This window comes from Anabrus simplex, chromosome X (assembly GCF_040414725.1).
Source record: "Anabrus simplex isolate iqAnaSimp1 chromosome X, ASM4041472v1, whole genome shotgun sequence".
Classification (NCBI taxonomy): domain Eukaryota; kingdom Metazoa; phylum Arthropoda; class Insecta; order Orthoptera; family Tettigoniidae; genus Anabrus; species Anabrus simplex.
In genome coordinates this window covers 29,484,245-29,511,916 of record NC_090279.1, presented here as the reverse complement: position 1 = coordinate 29,511,916, position 27,672 = coordinate 29,484,245, and positions in this window count along the sequence as shown.

Here is a 27,672-nt window from a genome sequence, read left to right as displayed (position 1 = left end):
GTATTTTGATTCATGTTAAGTTCACGACACTATAGGAATTCTTAATAACCAAATTCTTGCCAAATATAAGCTGTTCCGTAGAAAATATAACAATTATAAATTGGAGTAGTCAAATTTACGAAGGTTTTCTAATAATGTGTGGCGAAATAATAATTATGAGGCTTCGTTTACATCAGTAGAAAAGAATGTGACGATATATTATTAGGCCCATCCTCGCATATAAGAAACTTCGATAGACCTTGAATAAACTTTATGCAAGAATCAGATTAGAAATTATGTTACCAGAAGAAAAATTTGGTCCGAACGGTTATTAAGGATTCCCAATTTTATAATTATGAGATCGAACTATAGCTATTTTACCTGGTTATAAAATCCATACAGGAAACTTCTATAAATAAACACTTTATTTAAAGCATGCCAATAACAATATTAGATCATTAAGTTTAAGGTTCCGGAATCAGCACATACTTAGTTAAGCTGATTATACATAATGAAATCAAACTGTTACAAGGGCATAAGAAAACATAATTGCCCAAAGTTAAATCAAAATGGAATAAAACATTTTGACGCCTAGCGCCGATGAAAAGTGTTTTTCTAGCCTGAAACCAACAGATATATTTAGCCAGGAACATAATCCAATCCTCTGAACAGCGTCTTTCGCCAGGAACACGAATATCCGCCTGCTGTCGACTCCATCTTACTCCAGACTACATGGGTCATTCGTATTTTGTTTGTATCAGATCATTTTCCACATTGTCGCCACCAGGTGCGCCACCAACTTTAGTACATAGTCACGCCAACAGGTAGCGTTCAAATGCACACCAGCTGCACAATAGTTCCTAAGGTTATCAAGTTCCGTATTAACGTTACAAAAAATATTCCTACAATAATAGGACAATACAATAATGTATTTGTGAAGCACGTTCTATATTTTCTGTTTATTTGTGATAACTTTTGATAGCTCTGTTCATGAGGCATTCTTTCGAAATATGTGTTTATGAATCAAGTTCCTTTTCTGTGTATTTATGAAGATTATGAAAACTAACCAATCTCATTTTCAGTGTCTGTGTCGTTCGTCTGCCCTCTTTGACATCCTGCCAGTTTTTCCTGAGCCCGTCGAGCAGCGCTTTCTTCCACTCCTGTGGTAAAGGGCCTGTCTGTCTTCTGGGTGCTGTCTCCGCCATAAAACCCTGATAGCTTTTCGTCATACTTCTGAAACAACCCGTCATTGATTTCATCCTCACCGAGCTGAGTGGCTCAGACGGTTGAGGCGCTGGCCTTCTGACACCAACTTGGCTGGTTCGAACTTGGCTCAGTTCGGTGGTATTTTAACGTGCTCAAATACATAAGCCCCTTGTCATTAGATTTAATAGCACGTAAAAGAAATTCTGGGGACTAAATTCCCGCACCTCGGCAAATCCCAAATCCGTAAAAGTAGTTAGTGGGACGTAAAGCCAATAACATTATTATATCAATTTAGGAAGGCTCGGAACATAATGGGCTGACTGCAAGGGGTCACACTCTTGATTATGAAACTATAGGGACATATATTAACAGAAATAATTACAATATATACATTTACTAGCGCTTTCCCCGCGACTTCGCTCGCGTCATAGATGAGTTATGTCCCATTATATTATTTTATTTCCCATTTTCTTTTGAAGTCCACTGAACCAACCTTACGCGTTCATCGACTTTTGTACGAAATGTAAGACATGAACATAAATGATGTGTTTTCCCGTCCCGGCTTCGGTCGGAATTGGAAAGTTTCACGCGTGTTCCGAGTTCGCTGTTAAATGAAATTCTCTTGTAATAACAGTAGCTTCTATTATTTTTTAACCCCGTCACACGTAATCTAGTGCCATTGCACAACTTAGGTGGTTTGAGGTTACGTAACAACATTACAGGTGCTCCTACTTTCAAACGAAGTTTGTGAGATGGTAATCCTGGAGGATTAAGGTAAGGTAAGGTTTGTTCTGCCCGAAGGCAGGTCTGAACCTCCGCAGAGGTGTCCCGAGCCGGAGTTTACGTGCGGTAGGGTGGCCGGTTTCTTTCTGCTCCTCCATTCCCTTACCCCCACCAACAGCGCGTGGCAACCCATCCACTTCTCGACCACGCCCAATGTTGCTTAACTTCGGAGATCTCACGGGATCCGGTATTTCAACACGGCTACGGCCGTTGGCGGAGGATTAGGAGTATTTAGGAATTCTACTGGATAACTGAGAGCATCTTCCGCTTGTAATACCGTGTCGACCGATTTAGACTCTATTTCTTCTGCATCAAAATATGTAAGCAATGCTTGATTTAATTCAGGGACTCTCAAACGCCCAAAATCTCACGCGTGCAAATCGAGGCGCAAGAGCTCCGTGCACTGTGCATCGGTCCCGCTCGGCTTGGCTCGCACCAACGCCTCGTCTCTGGGCTACTCGGCTAAGCTCGGCTCAACTCGGCTCGGATTTGGAGCGCTACGGAGCAAGTGAGGAAGAGGGAGACAGGGGGAGCGAGCGAGACAGGCGTGGGGAAAGAAAGAGACAGCGCTATTGCTCCAAATCGAGGAGTGGGGGTCTGCACTCTGGTCATCGAAGCGAAGTCGTCTTTTGCACCGTGCACAGTGCATACACCAGGCGCATGCACCCTGAGAGGACCTGATTTAATTAATTAGCCGTCTCATTAAAGTAAACCTGCAAAAATCAGGAAACTTGATGAGCATTTGGCAATAGACTGCCTATGGAATGCTAAAATTGACCTTGTACTTTGAAAGTAGGCATAAAGCCGGGTTGGATGACTTGCTTAGCACCAAAAGATGTCATTTGAAAACAGCTGCTATGTTTTCTAATTCGATCAAAAAAATTACCATGATCTGGATGGGCACCCATTAGTAACTCTACAATGGTTCAGGTGGAGATTAGAGTGGTGGCAGCAGAACCTTGCCAGAATCGCAACACATGCCTGGTGTTTCATCTTTCCACTCGAGAGCATTGCAGAATTGGCATTTATGGATGATTGTACTGTCCCCGTGAAAATTGGCGATCTTATGAATATTTTAACAAGTGGAAAGCAAAAATTTTATTGTCTGCTTGAAGCCGCAACACATCACTTGGGAAGTCGTGGCGAGCCGAGAACGAGTTTTTTTTGTCGTTCAGAGGGGTGCGATACGTCATCGGCGAGACTGTGCCAAGGTTATAGCAAACCACGTGACTACCTTCGCACGCGCGACCCAGCTTGTTTCTGGAATAGTCTGCGCAAATTAAAGGAGATCATCAGCCAATTACCGTTCTCGCTGAAGAACACACCTCCCTGGGCTAATTAGATAAAAGGCTTTGCTTCGAGTGAATCGCTCTCTTAATGCTTAATGCTCTTTATGCTCTTCTTAATGCTTGTTCGCTGCGTGAGACATCACATTACCGGACCACGTGGAGAGAAAATTTTCAAGTCAAGTCGACGTCCGTTCTACCAGAATTTAGTCTGATAATTAGTGAATTCTGTGGAATGAAAACGCCTAGGAGCCAAGTTAAGTGTGACAGTGTAGGCGAGCTGTTTATATTCTGCGTGTGCTTGTGCAAAATACTTAATTTTGTCATCTCAGTTACAGCTTGTGACCAGCAATCAACGGAAGACGTCTTGGAATTGAACGTCTCAAGATGAAGAATTCCGCAATTACCAACATCATTTCATCGAGGGACATCCATCGCAGAGCCTCCATGGAGCTGTAAAAATGTAAGGCGTCTCTGGTAATGGGAAGGAGACTGGCCGGAGTATGCTGAAATAACTGACTGTCGACGGGAATCGAACTCTACAAAAACTTGAGTACCTTTTTAATTTAATTTATCTGTCTTATCTTTTGTACAACTAGAGGTCTTTCTTCTTAAGTCGTAGATCTATCAGTTTGCTGTAGTTAAAAATGTTTCATTTTCCTACTTCTTAAGGTGTCGTGGTAGACTAGGTACGTGTGAATGAAATTTTGGAATCTATTAGTGTAGACATGTAGGTTGTCTTTGAATGACTTCCCATGCTTAAGGAGCTTAAGTTTAATAATCACTGACCACACGATAAATCTGCTTTCTTTGTAATATTGAAAGTTACCGGACGGAAAATTTGCGTGTACATCTTGAGTGAATAGGGTCGAACCTAGTGTCTTTTAAAATCACTTGTTGTTTTTATGATGAAGTCATCTAATTTTTCGACATTCCAGGAGAATCAGTAGATGTAATAATCACTTAAATAATAATAATATTGACTAAAGATCGGGTAAAACAGATGTAAACGCTCGTGAGCCATAAAACTACTGTAGAGTTCCTAAATGTGAGATGGAATGTGCTCTGTTCATGAAGGGTCTGGAATACGGCCTATCCTGAGGGATATTTGTTGCATAATTGAGTAAATGATGAATTAGTGGTGATATTGATTTATTCTTGTGTATTTGGAGCGCAAGATAGATTATAATTAGTGGAGCACGTGTTTGCGAGTGTATTTCACAGGTAGGAAGTAAAAATAATGCGAGTAAGGCTCACGCTTGCGGTAAATTCAACCTGTAGCCCACATGATGGTAGTGCTTATGGATTTTACTAGAATCTTCCATTATAATCTCATGAATTAGATGAACTTGTGCTGATATGTGAAATGTGTTTCTACCAAGTGATACCCATGACTTCGATCACTAGCCACCATTAATGTAGGAGAATTTCTGTACACGGATTATTCTGCTAGACATTACGCGTCCCGATCACTAATAAAAATCATAAATAAATTTGCCAAATCAGGATTCGATGTAAATAGTGTACATAAAAACGTGTTTCCCTAGTGTGAATATGTGTGTGTAAATGTGTATATTTCTCTTGTGCCATGTTGATTTCATTTAATTTTGATCTGGTCGCGCACTCGCTGTGACGCGGATCACATTCATCGTTGTGTGTTGCCTTAAGAAATAATTTCATGCCCTTAAGGGAGAGTTTAATTAAATTAAGTCAAGGAAGACTAGGAAGGAATTTAATTTATTTTTTTTAATTAGCGAGATTTAAAAGGAAAGATCATCTCGTTACTTTGTGAAGGCACTCGTTTTGTAAACAGAATTTATTTAACTAGCTCACACGTTGGTAATGTAAATTTCTAAAAATCTGAAATACTTTAAGATTAATTTGAATAGAAACGAAATGCAAAGATCAAAGGTAGAAATTTGTCAGCCACATGATTGCTTTGAAACATTGTGAAAATAAGTCATTAATAATTAATTAAAAATCATTACTCTGAAATGCTAATGATGAACATTAGGTAAATGATGCGGTGGAGAATTAATAAGAACACGGTCGTGTGACAATGAAACGGGTTAATTGAATGATAAAATAATAATAATAATAATAATCAAGATAATAATTAATTAATTTTGAGAATTTTGGAAACAGTTTTTCTTTGCTACTGAAGTTCATGTTGGTGTCATTGATCAACATTAAATACTGTAAATGACCAATTCGGTTGTGTACATTGTAAAAACCACGTGTTGAGACGACTTTAAGTTGGTGAAACTTTGAACACATGTTAATTTATTTAGTTCTTTCAGTCAAATGTTTGGTTTAAAAAGGCAAGTGGCCTAATTACTTCTTTGGTTTCATTTACAGCACAGTAGAGCTGGAGATATGAACACGTGTCACTCTAAATCGAGGAAGAAATCCGATATTATGAAAGCTCTGTTATGTTAAAGGAAAATATCATCAAGAATATTTTGTTATCTGTCTGCTTATGTGAATAAATGTCAGAGTGTTGTTTTAATATTTCTTTTTATCCTGCTTGGTCATCAATCCTTAACAACCCTTAAATGCCTCTAGAAAGTGATAGCCAACGATCGAACGGTCCACCTTGGGATTCCTCGCTCGATGGCTGGGCTTAGCTCGGGAAAAATGGGGGCATTTAAGATGGCTTAATCCAAGCGTGGGGCTCGAGATTGGCTTATCCAAGCTCGAAAATGATCTTGTGCTGTCCAGTGTTTATGACATTGACAAGATCAGATGACCAAGTAAATTAGGCTGACTCTGACACATTTATTCGCCCAAATTCTTGTGGCTAACATAAGCACATGTTAAATGTAACTTGTATGAATATTGTTAAAAACAAATTCTTGCTGGTAATTAGATATTTGAATTTGCTGCAATGATAATTAATTAAAGTTAGATTCATAATTGCGACCGATATTGGTGAAAATTTGGAACTTTCATGATATCGACAAATCGGTGCCTTCATAAATTTGATGGAGTTCGATTCCCAATATTTCAGTATTCCGATCAGAATCCTTCCAGTACCAGAATAGCCATTTAATGAATAATTGTAACTATGGAGGACTTAAGGCAGATGTTGTTGGCTATGGAGGAGAGGATTAATGCCAACTTGAATATTAGTCAAACTAACCTAGAGAAAAAACTTAATGATCTTAGTGGAAATCAGGCAAACTTAGAGAAAAACTTAGAGAAAGGACTCTCTGAACTCAATAATAGCCAGGTGAACTTAGAGAAAGGACTCTTTGAACTCAACAATAGTCAGGTGAACTTAGAGAAAAATTTAGAGAGGAAACTTAGTGACACTCAGGTACACTTAGAAAAAGGACTTAGTGATCTCAGTGACGCACAAATAAACCTCGAAAAATCTCTCGGGGAAGCTATTGAAGAAAAGTTGACGGACATTAAAAACCAAACTGAAGAGGGTTTAGGAAAAATATGTTCAGACATTAAACTTTTTAACGGCAAGCTAGCCTCAATGCAGAGCGAGCTCGTAATAGTTAAAAATGATTTCGCTACCATGAAAAAGGAGGTAAACGAAAACATTGCCAAGTCTATGGCGGGCATGTCCAATGAATTCAGTGAACGACTGGCGAACGTTCAGCAGGACATATTAACTGGAATCGACAAATACAAGGGCGAAGTCGAACAATCATTCCTGAATATTGAGGAAAAGATTGACACAAATTCAGAGGACCTTAAGGTTACAAAAACGGCTTGGGCGAAGAAATTCATTGGATTAAACGAAAAGCTACAACAAGTCGAAAAGGGCATTCTCGACAAAATCGAGACATCCCAAGTCGATAGCTCGGAACGGATGGATTATATCCACGAGTCACTGGAGGATAGTTGGGGCGAAATAAAAACGATCAAAACCACCCTGATGAATGCCATACACAAGGTCACGACTGAGTCAAAAACTGAAACCGAAGGGATTCGAAAGGAGTACACGGATGGAATCAAGGAGCTTGTACATGAAATGCATCTCCTGAAAATCCAGAACGAAAACACTAGCAAGGTCACTAACTCATTGTTAGAGAAGCAGGCGTTACTGGAGCAACGTGTAACCGGCACGGGTCAGACGTCAACTCCACTTGCAACTGCAGGGACAGGCGCTGCGAATACAATTGACATTTCTTCAGAGCCGACGGTAAACGCGTCTCAAATGAATACAACCGGCCAGACGCAAATAGTAAATATAATTCGTCTTCACGAAGACCAGCCCAAGAAATTCAATAACGTTAGAGGAAACGTGACTCCGAAAGGCTTCATTCGGGAACTGCAGGATTACTTTCGCGATGCGAAAATTCCACCAGAAAGGCAGTTAAGAGTCACCGAAAAATTCCTGGAAGACTCAGTTCATACCTGGTTCGTCGCATTTCGATTTTCGTTTGACGATTTCGAAAGTTTCAAGAAAGCATTCCTGGAGAAGTACTGGAATAGCGACGTCCAATACAACCTTAGGACGGAGTTATACGCCAGGAAATATGCATCATCTACGCCCACGAGATATGCGGACTTCCTATCCAGTCAATTAAGAAAATTAAGGGAACTAGACTCACCACCATCAGAACCTGAGTTGGTTAAGTTGATCACACGACAGTTACCACCAGATGTGCAGAGGATCATGATAGCCTCAAATACTCAATCTGCAATCCAGGCTGAGGCGTTACTAAGACAATTAGACATGACGTCCAAGGAACCAGTTCGTCAGGGACGAAACTCGGAACCTCAGATCCATCAGGTAACAACGAATAAGGAGGAAGAATCGAAATCAGTCAACCAAGGGAGAACGTGGAAACGTAACCCTGGAGGGCAAGATTCACCTCGTGATCGATCGCCCGTACGCAGAAATAGACCCATTAGAAACTGGGAATATTCCAGACGTAACGAGAGGAAGCGTCCATACTCAGATTACCGAAGGAGCTGGAAACGAAACCAGGACTTCCGCCACTCAAGAGGAAGGAGAGACTGGCGAGAAGAAGAAAAGGAAAAATATCTAAAGGACCTTCAAAACTCGACACAGGAAAACGAACGATGGCGAAGAGCAATCCAAACCCAGGATACCAACCCTGATATCGTGGGGGCGGAAAGCCTTCAATACCAAGAGACCAAGGCTCGGGGAAGCCAACATAACAACTCGAGTCAGGAGCACAGCCAAGGTGCCATTAAGAAAAGACCTCATCTCCAATGAGAAGAGATAGAACGAATCCTGAAGGCAAAATCAGCAAACTTCAAGAAGGAGTGTGATACAGGTCGACGCACGGACTACCGAACACCTACACCACTAGCTGACATCGTGTAACCATCTGTTAAAAGGGAAAAATAAGTTACTGAAGATGGAAATAAAACTTGTGGAACACCCTGTATGGAGAGACTAGGCTACTGGATGCCAGGAGCGGAACGAAGAACTCCGAGTCTCACACCTGTCACGAGCTCAATTAAGTTATTACCAGGTGATTCATCAGCCAATTTTCCGGAACAATAGTAATGGACACTGTTATGTAATAATTTCATCTACAAACGAAATTATATTCCAACCAAGGGAGAGATGTCCCCGTGAAAATTGGCGATCTTATGAATATTTTAACAAGTGGAAAGCAAAAATTTTATTGTCTGCTTGAAGCCGCAACACATCACTTGGGAAGTCGTGGCGAGCCGAGAACGAGTTTTTTTTGTCGTTCAGAGGGGTGCGATACGTCATCGGCGAGACTGTGCCAAGGTTATAGCAAACCACGTGACTACCTTCGCACGCGCGACCCAGCTTGTTTCTGGAATAGTCTGCGCAAATTAAAGGAGATCATCAGCCAATTACCGTTCTCGCTGAAGAACACACCTCCCTGGGCTAATTAGATAAAAGGCTTTGCTTCGAGTGAATCGCTCTCTTAATGCTTAATGCTCTTTATGCTCTTCTTAATGCTTGTTCGCTGCGTGAGACATCACATTACCGGACCACGTGGAGAGAAAATTTTCAAGTCAAGTCGACGTCCGTTCTACCAGAATTTAGTCTGATAATTAGTGAATTCTGTGGAATAAAAACGCCTAGGAGCCAAGTTAAGTGTGACAGTGTAGGCGAGCTGTTTATATTCTGCGTGTGCTTGTGCAAAATACTTAATTTTGTCATCTCAGTTACAGCTTGTGACCAGCAATCAACGGAAGACGTCTTGGAATTGAACGTCTCAAGATGAAGAATTCCGCAATTACCAACATCATTTCATCGAGGGACATCCATCGCAGAGCCTCCATGGAGCTGTAAAAATGTAAGGCGTCTCTGGTAATGGGAAGGAGACTGGCCGGAGTATGCTGAAATAACTGACTGTCGACGGGAATCGAACTCTACAAAAACTTGAGTACCTTTTTAATTTAATTTATCTGTCTTATCTTTTGTACAACTAGAGGTCTTTCTTCTTAAGTCGTAGATCTATCAGTTTGCTGTAGTTAAAAATGTTTCATTTTCCTACTTCTTAAGGTGTCGTGGTAGACTAGGTACGTGTGAATGAAATTTTGGAATCTATTAGTGTAGACATGTAGGTTGTCTTTGAATGACTTCCCATGCTTAAGGAGCTTAAGTTTAATAATCACTGACCACACGATAAATCTGCTTTCTTTGTAATATTGAAAGTTACCGGACGGAAAATTTGCGTGTACATCTTGAGTGAATAGGGTCGAACCTAGTGTCTTTTAAAATCACTTGTTGTTTTTATGATGAAGTCATCTAATTTTTCGACATTCCAGGAGAATCAGTAGATGTAATAATCACTTAAATAATAATAATATTGACTAAAGATCGGGTAAAACAGATGTAAACGCTCGTGAGCCATAAAACTACTGTAGAGTTCCTAAATGTGAGATGGAATGTGCTCTGTTCATGAAGGGTCTGGAATACGGCCTATCCTGAGGGATATTTGTTGCATAATTGAGTAAATGATGAATTAGTGGTGATATTGATTTATTCTTGTGTATTTGGAGCGCAAGATAGATTATAATTAGTGGAGCACGTGTTTGCGAGTGTATTTCACAGGTAGGAAGTAAAAATAATGCGAGTAAGGCTCACGCTTGCGGTAAATTCAACCTGTAGCCCACATGATGGTAGTGCTTATGGATTTTACTAGAATCTTCCATTATAATCTCATGAATTAGATGAACTTGTGCTGATATGTGAAATGTGTTTCTACCAAGTGATACCCATGACTTCGATCACTAGCCACCATTAATGTAGGAGAATTTCTGTACACGGATTATTCTGCTAGACATTACGCGTCCCGATCACTAATAAAAATCATAAATAAATTTGCCAAATCAGGATTCGATGTAAATAGTGTACATAAAAACGTGTTTCCCTAGTGTGAATGTGTGTGTGTAAATGTGTATATTTCTCTTGTGCCATGTTGATTTCATTTAATTTTGATCTGGTCGCGCACTCGCTGTGACGCGGATCACATTCATCGTTGTGTGTTGCCTTAAGAAATAATTTCATGCCCTTAAGGGAGAGTTTAATTAAATTAAGTCAAGGAAGACTAGGAAGGAATTTAATTTATTTTTTTTAATTAGCGAGATTTAAAAGGAAAGATCATCTCGTTACTTTGTGAAGGCACTCGATTTGTAAACAGAATTTATTTAACTAGCTCACACGTTGGTAATGTAAATTTCTAAAAATCTGAAATACTTTAAGATTAATTTGAATAGAAACGAAATGCAAAGATCAAAGGTAGAAATTTGTCAGCCACATGATTGCTTTGAAACATTGTGAAAATAAGTCATTAATAATTAATTAAAAATCATTACTCTGAAATGCTAATGATGAACATTAGGTAAATGATGCGGTGGAGAATTAATAAGAACACGATCGTGTGACAATGAAACGGGTTAATTGAATGATAAAATAATAATAATAATAATAATCAAGATAATAATTAATTAATTTTGAGAATTTTGGAAACAGTTTTTCTTTGCTACTGAAGTTCATGTTGGTGTCATTGATCAACATTAAATACTGTAAATGACCAATTCGGTTGTGTACATTGTAAAAACCACGTGTTGAGACGACTTTAAGTTGGTGAAACTTTGAACACATGTTAATTTATTTAGTTCTTTCAGTCAAATGTTTGGTTTAAAAAGGCAAGTGGCCTAATTACTTCTTTGGTTTCATTTACAGCACAGTAGAGCTGGAGATATGAACACGTGTCACTCTAAATCGAGGAAGAAATCCGATATTATGAAAGCTCTGTTATGTTAAAGGAAAATATCATCAAGAATATTTTGTTATCTGTCTGCTTATGTGAATAAATGTCAGAGTGTTGTTTTAATATTTCTTTTTATCCTGCTTGGTCATCAATCCTTAACAACCCTTAAATGCCTCTAGAAAGTGATAGCCAACGATCGAACGGTCCACCTTGGGATTCCTCGCTCGATGGCTGGGCTTAGCTCGGGAAAAATGGGGGCAGTACCAATGGTTATCAAGCTGTTATCTTCGTAATTCATTTCAGGATCGTAAGGCATCCCGGAACGAAACTTAATTTTACATGGACGCAGTCGTCTTTCTTTTCGGATCCCTGGGTGATGTTGCTCATATCGCATTTGAATTGTCCTGTGATATTCGCGATTATTTTGCTGGCGTGTAGCTGCCGTTGCTCTATGAAACTCGGGATTATTTTTCTGGTATGTCAGTGCCGCTGCTCTGTGACCTTGGGGTTATTCTTCTGGTACGTGACTGCCGCTGCTCTATGAAACTTGAGATTATTCTTCTGGTACGTGTCCGCTGCTGCTCTATGGACTTCGGGATTTTTATTTTGGTATTTACTTCCAGCAATGGTACCGTACGTGCGGAAGGATTATTTTGTAAAAATGTGGCTGCTTCTTTTTTAAATTGTATTTTTCTCGTACGGTTTGAGTATCGAGTACGACGTTTCTCAGAAACTTTTGTAACAACAAATGAAGCACTTGTTTCTTCGCACAGACATTCACATACAGTACGGTACCTCAAAATGTCCGTTAGAGAGATTACCAGTAAATCGCAATCTTTTTACGGGATTAGCTTCATCACTAAATATCCAGTATAACTTTATATCACGATAAACTTCAAAGCGGAATGGAAATATTTTGCCTCCTGCCGTCAACTCACATGTTCCACCATAAGTTGAATCTTCTGACACGATAAGTCGGCACTATTATGAGGAGGAATAGTTATTACCAAGCTGATTTTCGGACAAAATGGAGACAACTTACGAAACAATAGCTTCACGAGCTTCTTTATGCCGCAACTGAGTAGAATATAAAATGTAAGAAAGAGATCTAAATAGACATGCACCGTCACCTACAACAGAAACAATGTTAAGTGGCAACACTTCACCATTAATGTTTAGATAAGTTACTGCCATTATGCTGTGTGCGTGAAAAAGACGTTATCGCGCTGCAGTCTGTTATTTAACCTGTCTCTTTGAAATATCACACACCAGTACGTTGTATCTTCTGGTATGAAATGTTAGTACTCTTCTGAGGAGGAGGAGTAGTTATTAGCAAGGATTGCCAAGGTTCAAACCCTTATTGCTCAAGAGTTCTATCGCACGCACTCACTTCATTACTGGTTGACAATATTATGCAAGTTGCCTCCGGTCTCTCCTTCGTCAATATGAGCGACATATCTTCGAACCATAGACAGCTTTGTTAATGACGCATGCTCGTGCCGAACTGGTACTGCTTTCGCCTAGCCTTTTCTACCAGTTGTATGGATGAAACAATTCATTTAAACTGTAAGCGGCTGCATAACTCACTAACAAAATATAAAACCGTAATAAATCTCATTGATAAAACAATATTCCTGACTTTAAAAAAGGCTGCCCACAGGCAGATTCGAACCTGCATTTTTGCAGTCTGCACTCCGTTGCGCTATCAGCACAACGTAATACAACCTCTCACGAATTTACTCACAAACATTCGTATATGTAGGCCTATATACTGTTATTTGTATTTTCTTTTCTTTAAGGATTTGGTTCATTACCGTCTTAAAATACACGGAAGCGGAGTGAATCGGCACGTGCACGTATGTGTTGGAGAAAGTGCCGCTGCCATTTTTAATTGGCAAAAGCCAAAGATTCATGCGCGAAAGGCAAGCATTTCATCTGGAAAATCTTGAAAATACATATATTTCCGTTGACTTTTCAAGAAATGCAAGATTTTTGCTGTACTATTGAGACGATTTGGATGACTGCATGAATATATATGTAGAATATTGTTAAAAACGGATATTTTGAACACAAATGTAAAACCACATATCATCCCTTTTCACCCCTTTGAAATCGAAATTTTAAAAATTTCTTTTAAAATAGTATTTATGATATATGGAAATAAAAATGTGAATGAATATAAGTACCTACAATATTTTTCACAGAAATGGAGAAAATCAACAAAAAAAGTAAAATCACCTTTCAACCCTTTTCACCCTTTAAAAGAGGAATTTTTTAAAAATCCTTTCTTAGTGCGCATCTAGGCTACGGTAGGAATATGTCCTCAAATTTTCATGCTATTATCTCCAGTAGGTTTTGCTGTGCGTTGATTATCAGTCAGTCAGGACATCTTGCTTTATATATATAGATGCAAGAAATATGCACAGATGATGTCGCTAAACAACTCCTTATCTCCCCTTTTGGGAATCTGTTCCTCAGTATTACTGGAACTGCGGCCTGCTGTTTGGCGTAAGTCAGAGGAAAAGTTGTTCCTAGAAACTTTCTCAGAATGTGGCAGGTGCTCTTTCAGTAGTTCGACGTATGTGTGATGATGCAGGTTTAATGCGGCCAGAGAGCTGTGCAACCCTTCTGGAATAACACCGGTACATGATATTACTGTTGGAACTGTCGTGGCTGATTCTAGTTTCCACAGGCATTGTATTTCTATTGCCACTTCTGTGGATTTTAATATCCTTGTGCCTATTTTTTATTTATCGACTAGAACAATATCTGGCCTATTGTTGCAGAGCGTGACATCGGTTATGCCTTCTTGGTACCATAGTAGTTTGTATGAAGAGTTTTCGAGAACGGGTGGAGGTGTATATTTCCAATATGCAGTTGATGACTGAAGAAATCCATATTTTACAGAAAGTTTCAGGTGAATGATTTTAGCTACCTGATCATGTCGGTGCTTATAATCGGTGTTGGTCAAGGATGGGCAGCCAGAGATGACGTGCTTTATGGTCTCTGTAGTTCTGGAACAGTGGCGGCAGTTGTATGAGACGACTCTTGGATCATTCGTGATGAATCTACGGTGGTTCCGTGTAGCAATTACGTGAATTTGGATGGCCAGAACAAATCCTTCTGTTTCAGGGAAAAGACCAGAGTAGGTCAGCCAAGCGTGCGACGCTGGTTTGTCGACATGAGGCTGATCCAGTTCGTGGGGGCATTTCCCGTGAAGAGGTTTTTCCTTCCAAGTGTCCATATTGATCTCCTTTGTAGGTGGGGTAGAAACCGGCATTTCCGGCGACGATGGATTGAGAGTTGTATAGTTTATGTCAGCTCTGCAAACAGCTTGATGAAGACACGATGTATCAGCTCTCGAGTGGAAATATTCTCTTAGACTTGATATCAAATTGGTTTGTAAATTGACAATGGGTAAGAAGCCTTTTCTGATCTCGGGAGTGTAAGACAATTGATTGCAGATTTAGGATGGTGCATATGGTACCGGGTGAGTGAAAGTGCTGTTTTCGTCTGTAACTGCTGAAGTTCTGATTGGGTCCATTTTATGACGCCAAAGGAGTATGTGAGCAGTGGTACGGAGTACATTATTATTATTATTATTATTATTATTATTATTATTATGATTATTATTATTATAATTATTATTATTATTTCATCCTCCGTAATGCCCACTTCTCTCAGATTTTCCGTAGTAGCCTGTGTTCTCTGTTAAGTAGTTTTATTATTGCGCTGGTTTCATTAATTTTTGTGAATATTGATAAGATGTTTGCCCTCGCATATTGCCTCCTAAGTAATGGCCCTGGATTATATAATGAAGTGTATCACTACCTATTGTTACGTGCCAGCCCTGTCGTAGACCCTTTCACTACTTGCTGAAAGGCCTAAGGAGTCAGATGACCGGGGATCTCCCAGCTGGCCAGGACTTTCTGTGAATTGTACTCATTGGTTGGTTTCCCATTGAGTTTCTGCGAGATACGAGAATGTTTTGTTTCTAGCCATATCACGCGAGCTGTAGAAAGGAGGCTAGCTGCGAACAGTCAGCGTTGGGTTACATATGGCAGAGGTGTTGGCTGTCCCTGGTGACCCACGGGGAGTTGTGGTCCTTGTGTTAAGTGAGCATGTGGGCTGCCATCGTCGTTACACTGGAGTCACGACATTCTTGGGTATGGGACGGAGTACTGTGTGTGCTTTTCTGTGGACTGCGAACTGGAGCCCAGCTACCGTGAGTAATTCCTGCTGCTCAGCACTGTTGAATAGTTGCTGTGCAGTTGTTAATTGTATGCGATAGTAGAGGAGCTAAGGCGGTCACAAAGCCACGGACTGTCTGCCCTCGGGTTAGAACCATCATTGTTCCCAACTAGGGGTCAATGACCCCTAGTATAGTAGAGGTACAATGGCGATTTAGCATGAGAGAGCGAGCCTAACATCACAGCAGCCATCATGAGGGGCCTAACTACACTTTAACAGCTAGTTACACTTCCCGATGCCTAAGAGAGCAAGCCTAACCTCATGAGGGGCCTAACCTTAGTTGTACGGCTAGATGCGCTTTCTGACGTGAACGGTCGTTATCTTGGAGGGGCTTAACCTTACAGGACGTAGTTTTACTGCGAGATGACTTTCCCGACGCTATCTTGAGTGGTAGGACAATGATGATTCTCGCGACGCTATCTTAAGTAGTAGGGCAATGGGGATTCGCATAAGAGAGCCAACGTAACCACATGGAGGAGTCTAACTACGCAGGGCTATAGTTTTACGGCCAGATGCGCTTCCCAACGTGACTTGCACAAGATGGCGGCCATACACAGGTTCTTATAAGAATAAATACTAGAACCTGAGTTAGAGGTTACTGTGCAATATGGCGGCTATACATACGCTCTTACGTGGCCAGCCAGGGGTGCTTGCGCAAGATGGCGGCTATACATAGGCTCTTATGAGACGGCCTAGAGGCACTTGCGCAAGATGGCGGCTGCACACGGTTTCCTATAGAGAAAGATGACGGCCATTGGCGTTTGCGCAAGATGGCGACTATACATAGGCTTTTATGGACAATGATGACGGCCATGGGCGATTGCGCAAGATGGCGACTATACACAGACTCTTATAGAGAAAGATGGCGGCCATGAGGGATTGCGCAAAATGGCGGCTATACATAGACTCTTATATAGAAGATGACGCCATGGGCGATTGCGCAAGATGGCGACTATACATGGGCTCTTATCGAGAAAGATAATGGCCATGGGCGATTGCGCAATATGGCGACTATACTTAGGTTCTTATGGAGAAAGATAACGGCCATGGGCGATTGCGTAAGATGGGGACTATACATAGGCTCTTATAGAGAAAAATGACGCCCAAGGGAGGTTCCATATGATGGCGTCTATACATGGGTCTATTATAAAGAACGCTGCCGGCCATCGGCGATTGTACAAAATGGCGGCATTACATGGGCTCTTATAGAAGAAGATGGTGCCCAAGGGCGGTTGCACAACATGGCGGCTATACATGGGCTATTATAAAGAAAGATGACGGCCATGGGCTATTACACAAAATTGCGGCTATACATGGGCTCTTATAGAGCAAATGCCGGCCAAAGGTGATTGCATAAGATGGCGGCTATAAACGGGCTCTTATGGAGAAAGATAACAGCTATCGGCGATTGCGCAAGATGGGGCTATACACGGCTTCTTTTGGAGAAAGATGACGACCATGGGCGGTTGCACAACATGGCGGCTATACACGCGCTCTTATGGAGAACGGTGACGACTATGGGTGATGGCACAAGATGGCGGCTATGGGCGATTTTACAAGATGGCTGCTATACAAAGACTCTTATAGGGAGAGATGACGGCCATTCGCGATTGCGCAAGATGGTGGCTATACACAGGTTCATGTGGAGAATGATGACGGTTATGGGCGATTGCAAAAGATAGCGGCTATACATATGCTCTTATAGCCTCCTCCTACTCCGACAGGACACAGCCGCCCTCCTCCTCCTCCTCCTCCTCTTCATCATCTGTATAGCAAACCGGCAAAAGGGCAGGGGACACAGCTGCTCTCCTCCTTCTCCTCCTCCTTATACGTATAGCAAGGGGACAAAAGGGCACAGGACACAGCCGCCCTCCTCCTCGTTTTCCTCCTCCTCATCCGTAGAGCAAAATTGGAAAAGGGCAAATAGGCTCCTCTTCCTGACAAAAGAGAAAATGGGAAGAAAGGACACCTCTTCTTTATCTGTGGGGCAGAAAGGCAAGAGGGCTCCCCTTCCCGGCAAAAAGGCCAAAGGGCAGCTCCTTATTCGTGGGGAAAAGGGCAAAAGATTTTCTCTACATTATCTGTTTGGCAAAAGTCTAAAAGGGCTTCCCCCTCGTAGCAAAATGGAAAAAAGTCTCCTCTTTCTGGCAAAGGGGCAATAGGGCTCATCATCCCTACAAAAGGGCTCCTCTTCCTGGCAAAAGGGCAACTCCTCCTCTTTACAGCTACTGAGGTTTGCTCAATCCCTCTTCCTATGGACAGATGCCTACTTACGTTATTAAACTAATGTAGCGTTATCATCTTGTTCCCGTCGCAAAAGTTTTTACCCTTTTCGATTGACGAGGGAGCGGTTGGAAGATGATGAGGTAAGGAGAACGTAATATTTTTTCTATTGCAATTGAAATGAAAACCTACAACCTGTTTTCCAGTCATTGACCGGGTCAGGAATGGAATGAAAGAGGCAGATATAGGCTGTTAGAACGATGGGGTCGCCACTAACAAAGTGATTTATTAATGCCTGATGGATGCTATGAAATGAGAATGGAGAGTGTTGCTGGAATGAAAGAGGACAGGGAAAACCGGAGTACCCGGAGAAAACCTGTCCCGCCTCCGCTTTGTCCAGCACAAATCTCACATGGAGTGACCGGGATTTGAACCACGGTATCCAACGGTGAGAGGCCGACGCGCTGCCATCTGAGCCATGGAGGCTCCTCGATTGCAATTATCATACAAAAATATAGAACTGAATGTAGAATAAGCAAATGTTGTATGTTACTATCCGACAAGGCAAAAGAGGTTCAATGGAGTTACAGAATGCAATTAGCAAAACTGTAGATCTGACAAGCTAATGCTCTATGTCTTCATCCAGCAAGAGAAAACATGTTGACTGTTAAACATAAAACACTTATAACGCAAACACAATAATTACTGTGTTGTATGTGTCTATTCGAAAAGACAAGTTTAATCCTGTTACAATTACTAGAATTGATTGTAGAACGAGCTAATATTGCATGCCTTTATCCGACATAACAAAACATGTTGACAATTAGTGTTGAGAACAGAAAACTTTTAACGCTACTGTGCTGTATGTTTCTATTCGACAAATTACAATTACCACACACTAGAATTGATTGTAGAACAAGACGAAACATGTTTAAAATTAGTGTTTAGAACAGAAAACTTATAACGCAAAATACTATGAGATTTAAAATCTGCGTTATAGGATTAATCTGTGTTGACACAAGCGCACTTCTATGCAGTCAGCCTACACACATAGAATTGCAAATGTTGTATATCTCTATCCGACGTACAGTTGTACATCATCTTAATTACTGCAGATGAAATGATTACTACATAGCAGGGTATACCTATGTTCTAAGGAGATTAATTTTGCGGGATTCGAACACATGCAACAGAGAAACAAATCTGTATAGCGATTTAGTTACCGTAACGGACTAAAAAATAATTCTACTGTGCAGATAAAATGATTTTAGTACTTACCAGGGGGTACCTTTGTCCTACATCATATTGTGTTAAGGAGAAAATTTATGGATTTAAACCCTGTTGTAACAATATAAAAGATTTTTGGGATTCAAGCCTTGTTTAAAGGGGAGAGGAATAGAAGTGTACTTCCTCTTAAATCAAAAATCGCTACTATTATGGAGATAAAATGAGCTGTGAGAGGGATCGGTAATGTATATTGTTAACTTACCTTCATTTTAGGGACGGCTTAGTATTTAGAACAGAAACAATTATAACGCGAAACATTATGAGATTTGAACTCTGCATTATGAGATTAATCTCTGTACTGATACAAACGCACTTCTATGCAATCAGTACACACACACACACACACACACACACACATGGAATTGCCAATATTGTATATCTCCATCCGACGTACTTCTTCATCACTGCAGATAAAATGATTTTACTAATAAGCAGGGGATACTATGAAAAATCTTTTGCCTAAGGGTATGGATTTTTGCGGGATTCGAACACATGCAACAGAAAAAATCTGTATCGATTTCTAACTCTGATTTAGTGGATTTCAAAACCTCGCTCTACGCAGTTACATTAGTGCACACAGGTAGGACTTTGCTAAGATAGCAGGTGTCATCTTAACGACGTAGGCGCACAAAATTTAAAATCTGCATTCTTTTTGACAAGTTCTAACGACATTGGCGTCGATTTTGAACTTCGGGTGCCGACGCAGAATACCACGTGACTGTGACATCACGACCACGTGCTCTTGTTTGTAAACAAAGCCACGTGCTTGGCCACGTTCTTTTTTGAAAGCTCACATCTTGGCGGACCCTAACCTCATTTTTAAGGACAATATATTATCGCTAACCTCACTGCTACCATATTCACGGTGCTAAACCTCATTGCTGTTAACTTGTGCACGTGGTGGCCAGGAATTCAAAATCCATGTGCTTTTTAACAGCTGTCAAGATAACAGCTGCCATCTTTAACCACGTTGGTGCGGTATTCTAAACAAAAGAACATCGCTAACCTCACTGTTGCCATCATGACGAGGCTAAACCTCACTGTTGCCACTTTATGAATGTGGTGGCAGGCAATTTAAAATCCACGTAATCCTAACTCGGTACAATATTCCACGACAGCCAGCCATGGAAATATTTACTTTGAATGTACTGTGTGTTAAATGCAGATCTGTTCTTTTCCATTTCAATATGTAAGTATTGTTAATCTCAGGAAATTGTGTGCTTTTCTACTGTGCGGTGCTAATAATTTACACGTCAACGCCTTCGAAAACAGGATGCTTTTTGTGTATGCATGTGTAGTTTTACGATGCAGAGTAATAGTAGGCAGTGATTATTGTTTTACCGTTTATTCACACGCTACTGCATGTAGCTATCAGGTTGGAGCTGGCAGGTTTGAAGATGCGTTTCCGTAGTTTCTAATTTTTGCACCAGGTAAATCATATAAGTTGTATCTTAGCTGTAATCAATTTTAGACTTTTGGGTTGACGATGTGTTAGCCTCCGGATCGTAAGATATTCGGTTCAAACTGTAATGTTAATCGTGGTAGTGGTGATTGTTGTTTTAAGAGAAATGTAACGTTTAATTCTGTATTTTTGTAGATCGATTTTAAACATTGTGTGTTCTAAGCATGTGCTGTAAGTGTCGAGACCGTCCTACTGTGTGGCTGGGGGCTCGATTAGTGATTGTAGTGTTTCTTGTTTTATGAGGAAGTACATCTCTCCACTATTTATATCGTTCCGCTCACTTGGAGTTGCCCTTCTGTCAATGATTACAGCGTTATCGTTGCACAATTAATTAATCACGTTTTCGATTCCCGGGATTACAAGGAGATGGTAAGTATAGCCTGTTGTGATGTTTTTGAATTCTAATATGAATATCGACAGAAGATATAGTTGCAGAAAATCGCATTTTCTTGCACTATTTTATCTGCATAGTGGTAGTGATTATTGATTTATGAGGAAGTACATCAATTCCTCTCTCCCTGGGATCTAAGGTCGAATCCTATAATTAATTTTACTTTCTCTATGTTATTTGCGATAAGAGAATAGGGTTTGAATCCATGTTTTCTTCTATTGTAACTAAATCAGACTTCGAAATCCATACATTTTATCTGCAGTGATTAAGAAGAAGTATGTCGAATGGAGATATACAACATTTGCAATTCAATGTAGTGTGTGTGTGTGTGTGTGTGTGTGTGTGTGTGTGTGTGTGTACGCGTGCGTGCGCGCTGAATAAATGGAAGTGCCATTTTATCAATAGAGAGATTAATCTCATAATGCAGAGTTCAAATCTCATAATGTGTCGCGTTATAATTGTTCCTGTTCTAAACACTAAGCCGTCCCTAAAATGAAGGTAAGTTAACAATATACATTACCGATCCCTCTCACAGCTCATTTTATCTCCATAATAGAAGCGATTTTTGATTAAAAGGAAGTACACATCTATTCCTCTCCCTTGTAAACAAAGTTTCATTCCCCAAAATATTTTATAGTGTTACAACAGGGTTTAAATCCATAAATTATCTTCTTAACACTACATGATGTAGGACAAAGGTACCCCCTGGTAAGTAGTATAATCATTTTATCTGCACAGTAGTATTATTTCTTATTCTGTTACGGTAACTAAATCGCTATACAGATTTGTTTCTCTGTTGCATGTGTTCGAATCCCGCAAAATCGATTTCCTTAGAACAAAGATATCCCCTGCTATGTAGGAATCATTTCATCTGCAGTAATTAAGAAGATGTACAACTGTACGTCGGTTAGAGAGATACAATATTTGCAATTCAAGTGTGCTCGCTGATTGCATAGAAGTGCGTTTGTATCAACAGTAAGATTAATCCTATAACGTAGATTTTAAATCTCATAATATTTTGCGTTATAAGTTTTTCTGTTCTAAACACTAATTTTAAACATTTTTTGTCTTGTTCTACAATCAATTCTGGCGTGTGCTAATTGTAACTTGTCTTGCCGATTACAAACATACAGCACAGTAGCGTTAAAAGTTTTTCGGTTCTCAACACTAATTGTCAACATGTTTTGTTATGTCGGATAAAGGCATTCAACATTTGTTTCTTCTACAATCAATTCTAGTGTGTGCTAATTGTAATAGGATTAAACTTGTCTTGTCGAATAGACACACACAGCACAGTAATTATTATATTTGCGTTATAAGTTTTTCTGTTTAATAGTCAACATGTTTTCTCTCGTTGGATGAAGACATACAGCACTAGCTTGTCAATTCTGTATTTCTCCTAATTGCATTCTGTAGCTCTATCGAACCTCTTTTGCCTTGTCGGACAGTAACATACAGCGTTTGCCTATCCTACATTCAATTCTATATTTTTGCATGCTAATTGCAATCGAAAAAATATTACCTTCTCCTTACCGCATCATCCTCCTACCGCTCCCTCCTCAATCGAAAAGGGTAAAAACTTATGCGACGAGAAGAATAGAATAACGCTATATGAGTTTAATAACGTGAGTATGTGACGTTCATTTCTATTTGTGCAGGAAGGCATCTGTCCGTAGGAAGAGGGATTGAGATAACCTCAGTAAATGTAAGGAGGAAGAGTTGGCCTTTTCCCAGGAACAGTGGCCATTTTGCTAGAAAGAGGAGCTGTTTTGTAAGGAGGAGGAGCACTTTTGTAAGGAGGAGGAGCCCTTTTGTAAGGAGGAGGAGCACTTTTGCCCTTTTGCCAGAAAAAGGTGCCTTTTCCCCTTTTGTTAGGAGGAGGAAGCCCTTTTAGCCTTTAGCCAAACAGATAATGAAGAGAAACACTTTTGCCCTTTTGCCAGGAAGAGGAACCATTTTGCCCTTTTGCAATTTTGCTATACGGATAAGGAGGAGGATGGCGGTTGCGTCCCGTGCCCTTTTGCCCTTTTGCTATATGGATAAGAAGGAGGAGGGCGGCTGTTTCCCGTGCCCTTTTGCCCTTTTGCTATACGGATAAGGGGGAGGAGGAGGGCGGCTGTTTCCCGTGCCCTTTTGCTATACGGATAAGGGGGAGGAGGATGGGCGGCTGTATCCCGTGCCCTTTTGCCCTTTTGCTATACGCTAAGGGGGAGGAGGAGGGGGGCTGTTTCCCGTGCCCTTTTGCTATACGGATAAGGGGGAGGAGGAGGGCGGCTGTTTCCCGTGTTCTTTTGCCCTTTTGCTATACGGATAAGGGGGAGGAGGAGGGTGGCTGTGTCCCGTGCCATTTTGCCTTTTGCTATACAGATGAGGAGGAGGAGGGCGGCTGTGTCCCGTCGGAAGAGGAGGATGCTATAAGAGCCCATGTATAGCCGCCATCTTGTGCAATCCCGCATGGCCGTCATCTCTCTCTATAAGAGCATATGTATAGCCACCATTTTGTGCAATCGCCTATGGCCGTCATCTTTCTCTATAAGAGCCCATGTAAAGCCGCCACCTTGTGCAATCGCCATGGCCGTCACCTTTCTCTATTATGGCCCACGTATAGCCGCGATCTTTTACAATCGCCTATGACCGGCATCTTTTTCTATAAGAGCCCATGTATAACCGCCATCTTGCGCAATCGTCCATAGCCGTCATCTTTGTCTGTAAGAGTCTATGTATAGCTGCCATCTTGCGCAAGCGCCCCTGGGAAGTCTTATAATGCCTATGTATAACCGGCATCTTCCACACTAACCTCTAAACCAGGTTCTAGGAATTAGTCTCATAAGAACCTGTGTATAGCCACCATTTTGTGCAATTCACGTCGGGAAGGGCACCTGGCCGTGAAACTATAGTCCTGTGTAGTTAGACTCCTCCATGTAGTTACTTGTGCTCTCTTATGCGATTCTACATTGCCCTACTACATAAGATAGCGTCGCGAGAATCATCATTGTCCTACTACTCAAGATAGCTTCGGGAAGGGTATCTCGCTGTAAAACTACGTCCTTTAATGTTAAGCCCCTCCAAGATAACGACTGTCTACGTCAGGAAGAGCATCTAGCCGTAAAACTAAGGCTAGGCCCCTCCATGAGGTCAGGCTTGTTCTCTTAGGCGACGGGAAGGGCAACTAGCTGTTAAAGTGTAGTTAGGCCCCTCTAGATGACGACTGTGTTGTTAGGCTCGCTCTCTTATGCTAAATCCGCAAAATAGCAATTGTACCCCTAATATACCAGGGGTAATTGACCCCTAGTAGGGGAGCAATGCTGGTTCTAACCCAAGGGGAGACCCTCCGTGGTTGTGGGACCGGCTTAGCTCCTCTATTTGCGATTGTGGAATTTCTCTGGAGATGAACCAAGGACCGATCATGGTGTGTCGTTCCTTCATTCCAACCCAGCCATCTTCTGTGTGAGGTGAGAGCACCCTGTCCAACTGAGAGAGTGTGCTCATTCACGTTGAATGGTGTGCGTTATCCTGAAATAAATTAGAGTAATACAACAAACGGTGAGCGATTTGTGAAACTAACAATTGTTAAATTTCTCTTTTGAACTTAACCTAATATGTGTCGTATTGCCGTTACAAGTGCTTTAGGCATCCCAGCCATTAGGTCAGAGGCATCCTGAGTTGGAGTTAACTTGAGGTGGGCTCGCTCCTTCTCTACCCAACAGCATGTTGTGACCAGTTTCCGACTGTTTCCAGACAAACCGCACTGTACCAAATGCCATCACTTCGAGGCCTAATGATATATTTGATTCATTTTCATACCATAATATTTTAAATTTCATAACCATTTTATACGCACAGGATGAGATGGGTATCTCCCTATGGTAATGGAACAGACCATACTACCAGCAACTCTACGCCGAGTGTCGGGTAGTGGAAAATAATCCAACTCCCTGACAGAGTGGTTGAACTATTCTGCGTGGAGGAATTTCCACTCAGTTTGATTACAAGGCATCTGACTTTACATTTCAGGAGAACCTTACAAACAATGTAATCCTACTCCTCACTATGTTTAAGGGTGAGAAAATACCTTCACAGACAGATGAACTGGATATACACCTCGCCAGTCATGTAGGATTTAGGAGGCAAGGGAAAATCTTCTAAGTATTCCCCCAGCAGTGTGTTTCGTGATGTAAATTTGGCTACCTGCCATGTATAGCACAAGTTGAAGCCAAGTGAAGTACTAGTGTGACAGCTGGGCGAGCATGAGAGGGGATGCTGTGAACGCAACGTTACCGATGTAGTAAAGCGCAACGGTCATAGCCAGCTGTTAACACTATGAGAAAAATCTTTATATATAAAAGTCATTGTATGTATGTGGGTGGGTGTGTGGGTGGGTGGGTTTGTACCACATCTCCTCCCAAACCACTGGAGCGATTTCAACCAAATTTGATACACTTATGACTTGGTATCAGGAGAGAAACCACGTGGGGGTAAGACATCCCAAACACCCCTGGGGGCGGGGGGGCGAGGGGGGTCATATATAAAAATAAATGAAAATAGTGTCGAATACATACTTTTCGGGATCGCTGAGATGAATAGTGACACACCAATTTTTTTAAAGTCCAAGTTTAGCCCCCCTTTGGGGTGGGGGCGAGGGGGGAGTGATATATACAAATAATCGAAAATAATGTCGAATACATAGTTTTCGGGGTCGCCAAAGTGAATAGCGACACTCCGGATTTTCAGTATCAGGAGACAAACTACGTGGGGGTAAGACACGCCAGGAACCCTTAGGGGCGGGGGGCGAGGGGGGTCATAAATAAAAATAAATGAAAATAGTGTCGAATCCACACTTTTCGGGGTCGCTGGGATGAATAGTGACACTCCGATATTTTTAAAAGTCCAAGTTCAGCCCCCTTTGGGGTGGGGGCGAGGGGGGAGTGATATATACAAATAATCGAAAATAGTGTCAAATACCTAGTTTTCGGGGTCGCCAAAATGAATAGTGACACTCCGGATTTTTGGTATCAGGAGAAAAACCACGTGGGGGTAAGACACCCCAGAAACCCTTAGTGGCGGGGGGCGAGGGGGTCATATATAAAAATAAATTAAAAATAGTGTCGAATCCATACTTTTCGCGATCGCTGAGATGAATAGTGACACTCCATTTTTTTTAAGTCCAAGTTCAGCCCCTTTGGCTTGGGGGCGAGGGGGGGAGTGATATATATAAATAATCGAAAATAATGTCGAATACATTGTTTTCGGGGTCGCCAACGTGAATAGCGACACTCCGGATTTTTGGTATCAGGAGACAAACCACGTGGGGGTAAGACATCCCAGGAACCCTTAGGGGCGGGGGGCGAGGGGGGTCATATATAAAAATAAATGAAAATAGTGTCGAATCCATACTTCTCGGGGTCGCTGAGATGAATAGTGACACTCCAATTTTTTTTAAAGTCCAAGTTCAGCCCCCTTTGAGGTGGGGGCGAGGGGGGAGTGATATATATAAATAATCGAAAATAATGTCGAATACATAGTTTTCGGGGTCGCCAAAGTGAATAGCGACAATCCGGATTTTCAGTATCAGGTGACAAACCACGTGGGGGTGAGACACGCCAGGAACCCTTAAGGGCGGGGGGGTGAGGGGGGTCATAAATAAAAATAAACGAAAATAGTGTCGAATCCACACTTTTCGGGGTCGCTGAGATGAATAGTGACACTCCGATTTATTTAAAAGTCCAAGTTCAGCCACCTTTTAGGGTATAGGCGAGAGGGGAGTGATATATACAAATAATCGAAAATAGTGTCAAATACATAGTTTTCGGGGTCGCCAAAGTGAATAGCGACACACCGGATTTTTGGAATCAGGAGACAAACCCCGTGGGGGTAAGACACCCCAGAACCCTTAGGGGCGGGGGGCGAGGGGGTCATATATAAAAATAAACGAAAATAGTGTCGAATCCATACTTTTCGGGGTCGCTGAGATGAATAGTGACACTCCAATTTTTTTAAAGTCCAAGTTCAGCCCCCTTTGAGGTGGGGGCGAGGGGGGAGTGATATATACAAATAATCGAAAATAATGTCGAATACATAGTTTTCGGGGTCGCCAAAGTGAATAGCGACAATCCGGATTTTCAGTATCAGGTGACAAACCACGTGGGGGTGAGACACGCCAGGAACCCTTAGGGGCGTGGGGCGAGGGGGTCATAAATAAAAATAAACGAAAATGGTGTCGAATCCACACTTTTCGGGGTCGCTGAGATGAATAGTGACACTCCGATTTATTTAAAAGTCCAAGTTCAGCCCCCTTTTAGGGTGTAGGCGAGAGGGGAGTGATATATACAAATAATCGAAAATAGTGTCAAATACATAGTTTTCGGGGTCGCCAAAGTGAATAGCGACACTCCGGATTTTTGGAATCAGGAGACAAACCACGTGGGGGTAAGACACCCCAGGAACCCTTAGGGGCGGGGGCGAGGGGGTCATATATAAAAATAAACGAAAACAGTGTCGAATCCATACTTTTCGGGGTCGCTGAGATGAACAGTTACACTCCGAATTTTTTAAAAGTCCAAGTTCAGCCCCCTTTGGAGTAGGGGCGAGGGGGGAGTGATATATACACATAAT